Here is a 14,651-nt window from a genome sequence, read left to right on the forward strand (position 1 = left end):
AAAATCTACCCCCGTACTATCTATTAGTTACAATATTAATCAACAATTATTATATAACATTGAGCTTTACCACTAAACTTGTATGATGATCCCAGCGCTGTCTAATTAATTACGTTTATAAGGCAATGCATGGTATGGACAACCACGGTAGCCGCGCGGCTTAAACGTTGGACTAGCACGCCGTGGGTCTCAGGTTTGAATCCTGGGTCTGGCAAGTACACATGTTGTTTTTCAATTTGTGTGTGTGTCTGGGTATGGACTTAATAGGTTGAGCAAGTGGCTGACATCCATTTCTCGTAAAAAAACAAAATCTGTTAATACAAACCTCTGCCCTGTGGAGGCCCATATGATCCTATTAGGATCGGACATGATCAAAAAAATGGTATGATTGTTATGAGCTTTCGTTAGCCTCAAAAAAGTAATTTATTTTCTGGAATTAAGGATTTTATTCACGAATACAATTTTTAATCCAGGGTTTTCAGAATAAATTTTTCCCTACTCAGTATAATATAGGAGAAAATAAAAGCCAATGATCCTTTAATTGAATTGATAAATCGATGACTGCGTATACTTTGACCTGAAGACCGGCCACTGTAGATAGTCCTGACTCCTGACCCATACCGGGTTGTCACGCCCATGATGATTATGATATTATTAAAGGACTATCCAGGCAACTACTTACATAATTATACTAACGGGTTTAGAGACGTGGAGGCCCGAGGCACTTACTGATTTTGAAGATAAAAAATCCGACCACCAACGTACATAGTAAAAATATCAATTTAGGTATTCTTTCCAAAAATCACGTCATGCAACTAAAAATAATTAGTTTTTTTGTGTGCAAGGACGCAGGTATTTGCTTGAATGATCATGTTATAGGCTTTTTTGGTGGCAGTTGCACAGATGTCGTTATGCGTCGGGTAATATTTTAGTGAGAAATACGCATAGTTTTTGGTATAATTTATTATTTTTTTTTGAATAGTTTGAACTATTTCGAAGCTCTCTTTCAAATATTCTGACGAATCGACTGCGTCATCTGCGTCAAATAAAACCACAGCTGTATAATAATTACTTACCACAACGCAGCATAGACCTATACATAATTAAAAACGTTTTTCTTTAAGAATGTTTTCAATATTGTACAAAAAGTAAATAAATATATTGATTAATATAATATTGACACTTTTTAACACCGTAAAATAAAAAGGTCCATTGACCGTAGCCGCCAAAAAATGTCTTATCTCTTTTACGTAAACATCAGTTAAAAATAAGCGATAAAGATTTGTTTGCAAAAAGCGTAGAAATCTATGATCCGATGATAAAAAAAATCATTTTTTTATCAAAATAAATTTCATTTGTGCCGTTTTCGGTATCAAAGCCTACTACGTCAAAACAATTTCGATTACTAGGTAGGTACAGTTTAGTTTATTTTTGACTTTCTATTGAAAAATTTCACCAAGGACGGGTGAATAAATTATTCTTAGTTTAAAAAGTTTTTCGTTTATTTTGTTGTTGTAGATTTTCAATTCGATAGCTATTAGAATAATTCATTATTTTGACAGACTTTCAATCATTCAATTCGTACCATTTTGTGGCATTCAACAGTTTTTGTAACATTGTATAAACCGTGCAAAATTCGGTAAATGAAATATTAACCAAATAATTGGCCAAAAACTTAGAATAATATTTTAATATTTAAAAAAAACGATGCATTTCTAAATAAACAAATTTAATACATAATATTATAATTCTGTATTTTACTTAAATTATGCGAAAATCACTAGGTAAACCTATTTCGATATTTGTAGACAAATTTGATTGGGATGAGCGCAAAAATAAAATGTATTACAACAAAAAAAGCTAAGTACGTAAAACCAAAGCAAGAGAGCAATGCCAAGACAATACCCCAAGATTGGAGCTCTTGTTCGAACAGATAATGAGTTATATGTTATAAAGATATATTTTTGGTACTCAATATTAACTGTTTGTCTTAAATTCGAGGGATTTGTAGGAAGTCATACTATGTATTATTTATGGCGCACTGTCAAAGACTTTTGATTTTTTCTAAATAAAAAATAAAAAAATACGGGTGGTGTACCGAGGATTTTTTTTTTAAAAAGATTTTAACTTTTTCTTCCAACCATATCACCCTTTTTAACGACAATAAAAATTTATCCAGAATCTAAGGCTTCAGATACACGGCTTTGCAATGGACGTGCGTAGATGTGCGTCTACGCAGAGTCGTGTTTGATTCTAATCGGGTGCAATTGGAAACAAATAAGACCTGCGTCGACGCACTTCGACTGCAATGCCGTGTGTCCGCGCCCTAAGTCAATAGTTTTTTAGCTACTTTTACGAAGTGTTACGTCAACTGAGACATTATAATTATTATATGTGCTAGTGGTTTAGGTTTAACATGGTTCTGCAATCTACAGTATTATTTCACGTGTCAAAGGTTTCACCAATCTAGACTAAGACAGTTTTGACTAAATTATGTTAGATAACAGCCTCATTACCTAGTACGCATTTATGAATCGACTGAAATAATACATCGTAGCTTAATAAATAAATAGCTAGAAAAACTATTTTATAATATTTGCAATGATTTGTATAACATGTTGACCTTACGCATCGGAAACCTGGACATTAACTCTGCTAAATAAACGAGCCTTGAACATTTTTGAAAGAAAAATTCTCCGCCGTATATATGGACCGATCAGGGATGACACCAATTGGAGGAGAAGATATAATGCTGAGCTCTACGGGCTGTACGAAGATTGCAGCGCAGTTCAATCAATTAAGATTGGGAGACTGCGATGGCTAGGTTATGTGCACCGTATGAATGACAATGAACCGGCAAAGAGAGTGATGTCTAGCAATCCAATAGGGCGTAGAAGAAGGTACAGGCCAAAGATTCGCTGGTTGGATGGAGCTGCCAGTGTGTGCCGTATTTTGTGGGTACCGAATTGGAAAGCGGCCACACTGGATAGAAACAGGTGTATTAATATTTTGTGATTGTGATCTTTGTCGTCACAATCACAAAATAAAAGAGTTTCTAAATAGAATAGAATAGAATAAAGTAAAGTTTATAAGCATAAGAGCGCATGAGACATGAGACACAAGGAAGGGCCGTGGATTACCTGATCTTTTTCAAGCCGAACAATAATTACTTCTGCAACCTCGCAACTGACAACTGTAAGCTTGGATTAGAAATCAAGAAGGGATTACACGGCTGAAGGCACGTGCAATCTATGATTTAAGATGTTCATAATAAAGTCCTGGACGCCACACGATCTTAGGACCGTGAAAGATTATAATCATTTAACAGTGTGGAATAAAGTGGGAACAATAAATAAATCAGCAATTTATATACTTGACAGAAACTATATTATAGCAAAAGCAAGAAATTAGAAATACATTAAAATGTTATTAAGCGGCTCGATATTAAAATTTGGAAATACTAAAATAAATGCAAGCAGCTAAGTTTGAAAAGAAACATTGGAAGAGTAGTGAATCAAATAATAGATTTAAAATATCAAACTGGAACGATCAGAGGCTTCAAACACTGCGGCTGCATCGTGCTCCGTTAAGTGACGTCCATTATCAATGTTGGGTAAAACTCAAGCGGAGCACGACTATACTCGACGACAGTCAGAATCAAAAAAGCCAAGTTGCTTGTTCCACACCTCGCGACGTCCGTTGCGGCCGGAAATTCCATCAGCGACATCTGTCAAAATTGCGTACGCTCCATCGACGTGACCATAGATAATCGTCGGGGTTGCCAGCAGTATGAAAGTTAGTTATGTTCAAAATTAAGATAACAAAGGAGCTGTTGGAGGAGGCCAAGACCCACTCCGGGTTGTCACACCCCTGATGGTGATGATGATGTATAACATGTCGTATATTGTATATAATAAATAAATGTAATATTAAAATAAAAGCACTCAAATCAGACCTTCATTGGGCAACAAATTAGCGGCTGCTCCCATGAATGATAATAATAAATCACGCAAAACGGACTTTTTGCATTTCCATTACGAAAGTATACTTTCGATTAATTAAGTCTCGGCTGTAAAGTTTGAAATAACATAAAAAAATTACTTCTGATTTGTCTGATTATTTTTAAAACATTGCCTAATTGTTGGGAAACTAGTGCGGCGCATTACTGCTGTTATTATATAATCGTCAGAACTGAAACGCTTATTGAACAACAATAACTAAGTTTTCGAATGCTGCAAAATATTTCACACTTCGTCCCGTTCAAAATTGAGAGTACTTGAAATCTCTATAGATTGTTTCACAGTTTACACGCACAGATTTGATACGGCATTTTCAATGGACGACGATTCGGGAATCGAGTGGCGGAACGGCGTATCTGTACCTAACAAGAACTTTATGTCCACGTGTTAAAACTGTGAACTAACAACCCCTCCTACTTAGTTAATCGCATTTCCGTTTTCAAATGAGGAACGCCCGTAAATTTATCGTTTCATTTTACGCTTCTGTGGTGTGCAGATCTGTAAATTTACGTAATTTGATGCTTTTTATAGTAAAAAATATGCCTAAAACGATCAAGAATGATATTACAATCAGAGCGTTGGAGCGGAGCTCGGAGCAGGAGCAATGGGACTTTATCCAGAGTAGGAGCGGAGCCGGAGCACCAAAAATTTGTAGTGCTCCACTGCTTCGGATGCTTTTTTTTATTATTAAATTTTCGTCTTAAAATCTAATGAAAATAGTATACTTTGCAACACTGGAATTATTTAAAATATGAGAACACTGCCGAGTGATAAATAACCTCACTTTTGACAGAAGAGGCAAATAATGGGAGACGATTTGCTGTCGGAAAATTTACAATAGTAAGTACACAGATTTTTATATTTAGACGGATACTCAGTGATATAGTGAGGCAAAGTTCCATCCTTTATTAGTTTTAGTATGTAACATGTGCTTGCTTATTAATACAAATTTTTATTTTGATATATTAAATGGATACATACACAGCTTTTCTTAAATTATTTAGATTTTTTTTGTAACCTGAAGTTTGTTAGCACCGCTTGCAAAATATGGACAGCTCCAAGTAATCTACTCTATTTTTTTTATTCCTTCATTAATTTACCACCGCCGTAGAATGTGCTGCACCCAAGAAACTTATTTACTACTTATCCATACATCAAAATACTACAGCTGTCAACTAGCCATACATATATTGTTTTTAGTTAGGTTAACCAAATAAATCAATAACAGAAGAATATGTACAATAGGAAATAAAATTTAATAATTACAAGATATAAAGAACTTTTTATATACAACGTTTTTAAATTTTCTGTTGAATTATTATCCTCAATATGCTCAAACTTGTACTTGATATGAAGTAAATAAAAAACAAACAAATATAGAATACTGAAATGTCATTTTGATTTCCATAGTAACGCACGTATATATTCATAATTTAGTTGCTAGGACCACTCCCTTAGCAACCAATAATAGTCTTTTACTTTTTACGGATTTTTCTGAAATAATTTTCCATACAAAACAGTATTAACTGAAAATGAATTCAACTCTGCTTAAAGATGGCTAAAAGTATTAAAAGAATGCATTGACATCGTGTTCTGATACATTCTAAATGTTTCAAATATCTAGCTAGTCGGGAAGTTAGTTAAAATCGATTGCAAGATTTGTACTGGATAAACAACCACCGGAGAAATAAGAATACGAGCTAATGAAAACGTTCTAATAAAAAATATATTGACAGTCTCAATAACAGGCGAACACAAAGAGCATATTATAATTAAATCTAATTAAATTAAATATTAAATACAGTTATGAAAAATACATCGGAGTAAGCTATTTAATATGATTAAAATAAAAAAAAAACACATAGGTAGTACTTATAAGAGAGTAAAAATAAATTATACTGGAAAACATAAAAAAAGTATATACATATTTGGGGTTATGTATGATGCAGTATTAAGTGGAGACTGGAGGCTGGAGGAGATGGCGAGTTTACATACGTGCAATACAGACAATAATATAAGATATAAAAGTGATTTAAATATGTAGCCCGAGGCTCGGTGATACTGAGTGACTGTTACACGATCAAGATAAAAGCGGAGTAAGATATTCATTCAATCGTGATAGCATATTTATTGAACCCCACACGTTTAAATAATGCTGATATGCCTTCGATGAGAAATGCATTTTAACATAATAAATAGTACTGAGGTAAAAGTTATTATTTGCAATTAGTAATAAGATTTGTATGACATTTGTATGCTAAAAATATATGCACTAAACAATCTTATTTTTCGCCATCAGCGTTTCTCACTGAGTAAGCACTAACCGACAACGCTTACGTCATGTGAAAAATGTGGTTACATGTAAATTGTACGTGAAACATTTCACCGTGACACAGTTCGCCGTGAACTTTCTTATCAGAAAAAGATAACCGTATACTATACGGTCTCCAATTTTATTAGATTCAATGTGAACATTAATTCAATTTTCATGGCTGATTTTGACAAAATTCATGAATTCAAGAAGTAAAACCTAACCTAACCTAAGCGAACATAACCTAACAAATAATCCAGTATATCGGCTACTGTAAAGTGTAAACCGAAAAGAACCGTGTTTTATTTAGACATTAATTTTATGTCAGTTACTATACGACCCTTGCGGTCTTTAATATACGGCCATACATTTCCGATATAACATTTCACGGTGAAGTGTGATACGGCGAACTGCATACGTACAAGTTTCCGGACACGGAAAAATGTATATAAGTACAAATAAATAAATATTATTTCTGCGATCGATTCGTATGTTACGGAGTTTGCTGTCGAGGTTGTTCTCACAGGACTCGTTGATCGCCACACATATAACGAGAATATAATATCAGATAAGAAAAAATACAATAAAAAATATAGTCATCCATGTACAGTGAGTATACAAAAAATACAATAAACAGTTTATTGTATTTTTTGTTGTAATTTCTGACTAAATAGGTAGGTAATGGAGTTTTTACCTACTTTATTGTATTGATTTATTATATAAGGTAGAGTTAAGCGTGTTCGTTGTCAGTGTGTGTTTGCCTTTGGTGAGTGCACACGACGCCTGAAGATGCCGAAAGGCGAAACCCGGGTCGCAAAAAAACGACTTAAATGGAATAGTACAGAGCTTGAATCCATTAGAACATAATATTAGTTTATAAAATTCTCCCGACGCCTTACATTAGGTCCTTGATCCGTAAGGATGTAATATCGAATCTGCTGGAATGATATGGAGGCTGGATGCTGGAATCCGTATCTGAAGAATTGATACTTTCAAGTCGTATCGGTATCCTTGTCCGTGAAAGTTTTTTTTAATCGTGAGTCTGAATGTAGGCATCGAAAGAATCGCCCGGAGAAAAAGCTTTGAAACAAACGAAAGCTATAATCCGCTAATATCACGCAACTTTACCCTTATGGGACCCTTCAGTTATTGGTGGCAGAGCTGAACTCAGATTTTGCAGAGACGAATTAATTTATCAGCATTTTTTAAACACACAATATATTAAATAATAAAAAGATAATCATATTACGTATTATTAATACTATCGACCGAAGGTACTTGATGGAATTTGAATTTGAATTTAAATTCTAATGGATTTAAGTTTTGTAGTTTGAGTTGATTCCATTCAAATGGAATAGTACAAAACTTAAATCCATTAGAATTTATATTACGTATTATTTTTAAATATATTAAGACAGTGTAACAGAATATTTGCTGTTTTATTTTACTGTGTTACTATAGTATAATTTATTATTAGTCCTTTGTATGTATCAGTGAAGCAGTGTCTAATGGTGAAGGTAGGCTGTGAAGATCCACCATAAATAGTGCACATTAAACTTTTTCAGTCTTACATATTAGTTTTCATTGAAATAAGACTACAATTTACAGATGGTGATGGTTTTTAAATTTCAATTAAACCCTGCGTAACCAAAATATAATACAATATAATAGTCAAAAAATACTCGTATATCTATAAAAATGTAAAATTAAGTAATTAAACATAACTTTGGATATTTCATAGATAGAATATTCGTTATCTATTATAGTTCGGTGTAGGCAGGGCTTAATGAATTTAAAAAAATGAACCAACAATATGTGTAATAATATGTATTCTAATCCAACGAAAACAAATAAGTATTAATGAAAAGTGTGCACAATTTTGTCGTATCGGCCAAAATATACCAAAACTATTATGGTTTGGTTAGGCAGGACTTAATTGATTTTTGAAAACTATCTAACACCATCTGTAAATTTTAGTCTTATTCAATAATAACATTAATAACAAATATGTATGACAAACAAAGGTTAATGTGCCCTATTTATGGTGGATCTTAACAGCCTACCTCCACCCTTCGCTACTGGAGTGAAGAAAATCGCGAGTTTTACTTGTCTTAATCAATATACCAGGGTTTCATACATGGCAATGCAATTCACTTCAATTTCATACATGGCAACAGGGTTTTTTTTTCAATATCTCAGTACAATGCGTCTTATTAAATTGGTTTTATTATCCCTTACAATTTGATTTTGCATTTCAATATAAATTGCGTTATTCACAGTCTGGCAAACGTCTTCTTCGAGTTATATTTTCTAATAATAAATATAACTCACCACAAGCCAATTGGTTTTTTAGTCCATTTCAATCGTAATGATTATGAAAATGTGATTGAGAATCGAAATTAACCAACCATCTTTTTTTCAATGCTTGTTTTTATTGCTAACAATTTTATTACTCCGTCTGTCTCTCGGATTTTTTTCTTATTTAAATAACTATAATAATTGTAATTATGTTTTAATAAGGTGAAGACTTGCCCATTAAAAGTATTGCATTATTTTCAAAGATAAAACAATTTTTGAAAGTTTCTTTTGTACAAGCCATTACGATTTATTCGTTATCAATAAATTTTATATCATTTAATATTATCGACCGAAGGCTTACTTGATGGTATTTGAATTTAAATTCTAATCGATTTAAGTTTTGTACTATTCCATTTGAGTCGTTTTTTGCGACCCGGGTTTCGCCTTTCGGTATCTTTGGGCACTATGTACACTCACCAAAAGGCAAATATACACTGACAGCGAATACAATCAACTCTAACTTATATAACAAATCAATACAAAAAACTTTATCACCTACCTATTAAGTCAATAAAAAATATATAACAAACAAATTATGAATAGTTGAAATGTTTATAAAAAAACACCCTACCTTATCAATAAAAATACACTCGATAAGCATATATAAATCGTCAAGATTAGTAGTAATTATTATCAATAATAATAACAAGATAAAAAGAACTTTTTATTTACAACGTTTTTAAATTTTCTGTTGAATCATATAAACTTGACTTGACTAGCTTAAATGATCAAAAAAATGTACTTGATAGAAATACTGAATAATGAAATGTCATTCCATATTGATTTCTATAGTAACGCACGTATATATTATTTAATAATTTAGTTGCTAGGACCCCCTATCAACCAATAATGGTACCTATCGAAATAACTTTTCATACAAAACAGAATTAACTAAAAATTAAATCAAATTCTACTTAACGGCCCACGTGCTCGTCGTAGGTCAAATTTGAGTTTTTATCGTATTTTCAAACCATGGTCCTGGACACTCCTTAAACGTTGTAGATAATCTATTTATATAATTTTGAAGCCTTATTATTTTTTATAGTTATTTTAAACATTTGATGACTGCATAAAGTATTTTTGTTACATAAAATAGTATTCTTTTAAACCTCTCGCTCTAATGTTTTAGAATATAGTCATATTTCGGTACATAACTGTGCAGTGGTGTTATGATTTTTTACATTTATTAATTTTTAAACGCTTCTATAAAACCATTAGTATAATTTATTACGAGATAATTTTTGTAAAATATTCACGATAAAAAATTATATTGATAATCTCTGTGATCCCAAATTTGACAAGAATTAGGCATTTTATTATTCAAAAAATCGGCAATATTAACACATTTGAAGATAATTCTAAAGATATTTATTATAAGCAATGTCTTTGACCATTCAAGTGTGATAAACATCTTATGAATAATGATTGCTTTATAATAATTATTGACCTAAGAATAAGGTAGTGTTTTTTTGAAATACGCCATTTCTTTTGTCATTCCCCAGTAGTTAAGCTACAACATACGGCCGTAGCCATAAATTGACAAACTATAATTGAAATAGGGAGTAAAATGATATTGACGCGCGTGTTTGAACATGTACCGTTTAAAAAAAAAATAAAAAAAAAAATTCGGTTAGGTACATGTTCAAACACGCCCGTTAACATAATTTTACTCCCTATTTTAATTATAGTTTGTTAATTTATGGCCACGGCCGTATGTTGTAGCTTAACCACTGGGGAATGACAAAAGAAATGGCGTATTTCAAAAAAACACTACCTTATTCTTAGGTCAATAATTATTATAAAGCAATCATTATTCATAAGATGTTTATCACACTTGAATGGTCAAAAACATAGCTTATAATAAGTATCTTTAGAATCATCTTCAAATGTGTTAATCTTGCCGATTTTTTGAATAATAAAATGCCTAATTCTTGTCAAATTTGGGATCACAGAGATTATCAATATAATTTTTTATCGTGAATATTTTACAAAAATTATCTCGTAATAAATTATACTAATGGTTTTATAAATGCGTTTAAAGATTAATAAATGTAAAAAATCTTAACACCACTGCACAGTTATGTACCTACCGAAATATGACTATATTCTAAAACGTTAGAGCGAGAGGATTAAAAGAATACTATTTTATGTTACAAAAATACTTTATGCAGTCATCAAATGTTTAAAATAACTATAAAGGATAATGAGGCTTCAAAACTATATAAATAGATTATCTACAACGTTTAAGGAGTGTCCAGGATCATGGTTTGAAAATACAATAAAAACTCAATTTTGACCTTCGACGAGCATGTCCCCCCTTAAAGATGGTTAAAAGTATTAAAAATGCATTGTTCTGATATATTCTAAAAGTTTAAAATGACTAGTTAGTCGGGAAGTTTGTTAAAAATCGATTACAAGATTTGTACCGGACAAATAAGAATACGAGCTAAAAAAAAACGTTATAACGTTGTAAAAATACTACACCCAAGAGGTGTAAAATCGACCATTCTGGGAACAATGGTAACGTATTGGGAATTAATGGAGTTATAACTAATGAAATGAGATATATATATATATGATATCAGTCCGTAAAAGTTATTAGTTAAATAATATTAAACTTAAAATTAAATAATATTCTTACATGATACCTACTTTTTTAATATATAATATTATACATATTTGCCTTTTGGTGAGTGTGCATAGTGCCTGAAGACGCCGAAAGGCGAAACCCGGGTCGCAAAAACGACTCAAATGGAATAGTACAAAACTTCAATCCATTGGAATTTAAATTTTGTATCATTAATCGAAATACTCAAAGAACCATTCTCAAACTTTTTAACGGAAATACATTATCATATATATATTACAATACAAGGCATATTGGTAGGCAATGTGTTGTAATAGCATATCACCTATTTAAAAACCTGATTTTTTGTGCTCTTACTATTACCAGTAGCTTGTTTATGTAACTTAATTACAGTACGGTATCGTTATTAAAATACATCTAATGTACCGTCGCAATGCAATATAATATACAATGTGTTATTTTATTTTTCTTTTATGAAATAGTTTTTGAAATATTTAGCGTAGGTATAGTCACCATTTCCGATTTAATTTAGCATTTCATTATTCTGGCCACAAAATTGTCTCAAAAGTTCTCCATCATTTTAGGTGCTGGGAGGTCTATCTCACTCACTTATTACGTACCAACTAGTACTCACCCAATTTTGATTTATGCACAATAATACGATAATAATACACCACACCTGCGCATCTATTCTATCCACAAGATTGCTATCGGCGGCTATGGAGGGTAGTTTGTCATATGTATGTACAACGCGATGTAGGCGATTATTTGAAGCCTACATTCTAAGAAAAATAGATAGAAAGTATTTAAATTTATGTAATAATAATTTTAAAATATGCGGGAACCAATTGAATATATCGTCAGAATAATGTAGAATAAATAAATAATACGTGACAAACCAGCACCTCTAGCGAGTATTGGATTAATAAATCGATTCACTCGACAATAATTTGCCGAGCTTATCGTATGAACTGCTTTCCAAGGGCATCGGAGCAGTCTGCTTTTATTCATACGAATAATACGGCTTAGAATATTCAAAGCTTATATATTTAGTGTCGAGGACTGTCGCTTTGGAGCTTTATTCAAATAATAATTAATAATGCGATAATTAAACAAAATAATTTATATTTGTTCAATCACGTCATATTAAGATAGAATACTTTTAAAAATAATTAATTATTTTATCTCGCGATTATTATTTATCATTTTATTCAGTCATAGAATATATAAGTACTTAAACTATTTTTTTATTTAGTTGTTTGTCATATTGGGCTATTGATAATATTTACCGATGATATATTTTTGGGCGTATGTTACGTGTAGGTATAGGAAAATACATAATTTATATTCATTGCAAAATTCTATATCGTCAGTGAGCTATTGAAATTTCATCGATTTAGTGTGACGTTGACATCAGTGTTTACCTATTCATCCGTTGTACCTAATATCGTATTATCGTCTTATTTCCCGTGATTATACCTGACAAGTGTGCTCTTTGTATTTGACCTCCGCAGCCTACCTGTTTCCAAAAGTCACCCTTCGCTACTGATGTACAATAAGTTAGCCGTCTAAATTGTTAAAACTGTCTATCTCGCTCTAAAGGTTAACACAGGCAAGAGAGGTGCTGTGAAAACATAACACTTTTTGGCAGTTCAAACGGTTAACTTATTGTAACAATTAACCGCCCCAATGTATAAATACGATAAATTACTCTCGATAGCCGCCGATAGCAGCCTCGTGTATAGAATACATGCGCTGAACAGAAGGTTATCGTAATCAGCCATGTACTTCAAGGAATGTGCACGTTTGGGAAGAAGACTTACATAATATATAATACGCACCTTATGGTTGAAACATTTAAAGCAATCCTCGGATGAATTTAGAACTTATAGATTCTCATCTTAATTCATCGCTGTAGGATTGGTTTGTCGAATAGACCAAATGTCAAATGTTCAGGATACGAAAAACAAATTTGATTATATAGATGAAGGTATTTAAATTGTTGTTTTTACAGCATATCAATGCTTTTATGATTACAAAACAATTTAAAGAAAATGATGGTTCTGGTCATTAAGATACAAAAAATTATTCGGCATTCAAAGGTCGATTACGACAAAAACGGATATTCGGCAAACCAATTGTATAGCGACGATATTACGAGAACAGTAAAGATGATAAAAAAAATCGTAAGATATTAATTAGATTTTTACAAAAATATTTTTTTATATCTTATAGTTACTTACATAATTTTCAAAATTAAATAAACCCAAAAGGAGCATGCCTCTTCTGCGCAGTTCCAAATTCTAAAATATTATTTTGAACTCAATGACAGATGAACAAAACAAATGAAAATAGCGTTGCTACCATTCGAATCAGGTACTGAAAAATTATACCTATTTATTTATTATATTATATTATTGTGGTTCCTTAAAATAATGAGGAACATAATATTATGCAAAACATAAAAAAGATTTATTGGAAGGTTTTAGGCTGCTATTTGGATGTTTGTAGTAATTAATTATTCTGGAAATAATGCTTTTATATGCGAAATACATTTTCCTTGACAGTGGTAAAAAGTATGATGGGATAATTATTAGATATTAACTTTATTGGAGGGACTTTAGGCAATATTTTACAACGTTTTTCTCAGCTCGTATTCTTGTTTGTCCGGTGGTTGTTTATCCAGAACTAATCTTGCAATCAATTTTTAACTAACTTCCCGACTATCTATACATTTGAAACTTTTAGAATATATCAGAACACGATGCCAGTACATTCTTTTAATACTTTTAGCCATCTTTAAGTAGAATTGAATTCATTTTCAGTTAATTCTGTTTTGTATGAAAAGTTATTTAGGAAGAAGTCCGTAATCCAATCCACTATAATTGGTTGCCAAGGGGGTGGTCCTAGCAACTAAATTATGAATATAATATACGTGCGTTACTATGGAAATCAAAATGACATTTCAGTATTCTATATTTGTTTGTTTGTTGCAAAATAGCAAAAAAAATATTTGTTGACAATTGCCTTATTTGTCCTAAATTATTAATACTTAGAATTGTCAAGTTTATATGTATAATATGATTCAACAGAAAATTTAAAAACGTGGTAAATAAAAAGTTATTTTTATCTTGTAATTATTTCATTTAGGCATCTATTAATTCGTAATAAAAAAAACTTGTCATAAGTATAAACAAATATTTTTTAGAATGATCATACTGGACACGATCGAAAAGACTTTTCACAAAATAACCGAAACTATATAATTATTTCTGAGAGTTTTTTTATGTGGACTGTTTAGAAAATTTAGAAGATTACAATGACTACAATAGAAGGATGTCATACGAACTAGACGACTTTTCAGGATGTGATTAAC

Source organism: Rhyacophila brunnea, unplaced genomic scaffold (assembly GCF_057557595.1).
Source record: "Rhyacophila brunnea isolate RB1 unplaced genomic scaffold, BYU_Rbru_1.0 scaffold_7, whole genome shotgun sequence".
Taxonomy (NCBI): Eukaryota; Metazoa; Arthropoda; class Insecta; order Trichoptera; family Rhyacophilidae; genus Rhyacophila; species Rhyacophila brunnea.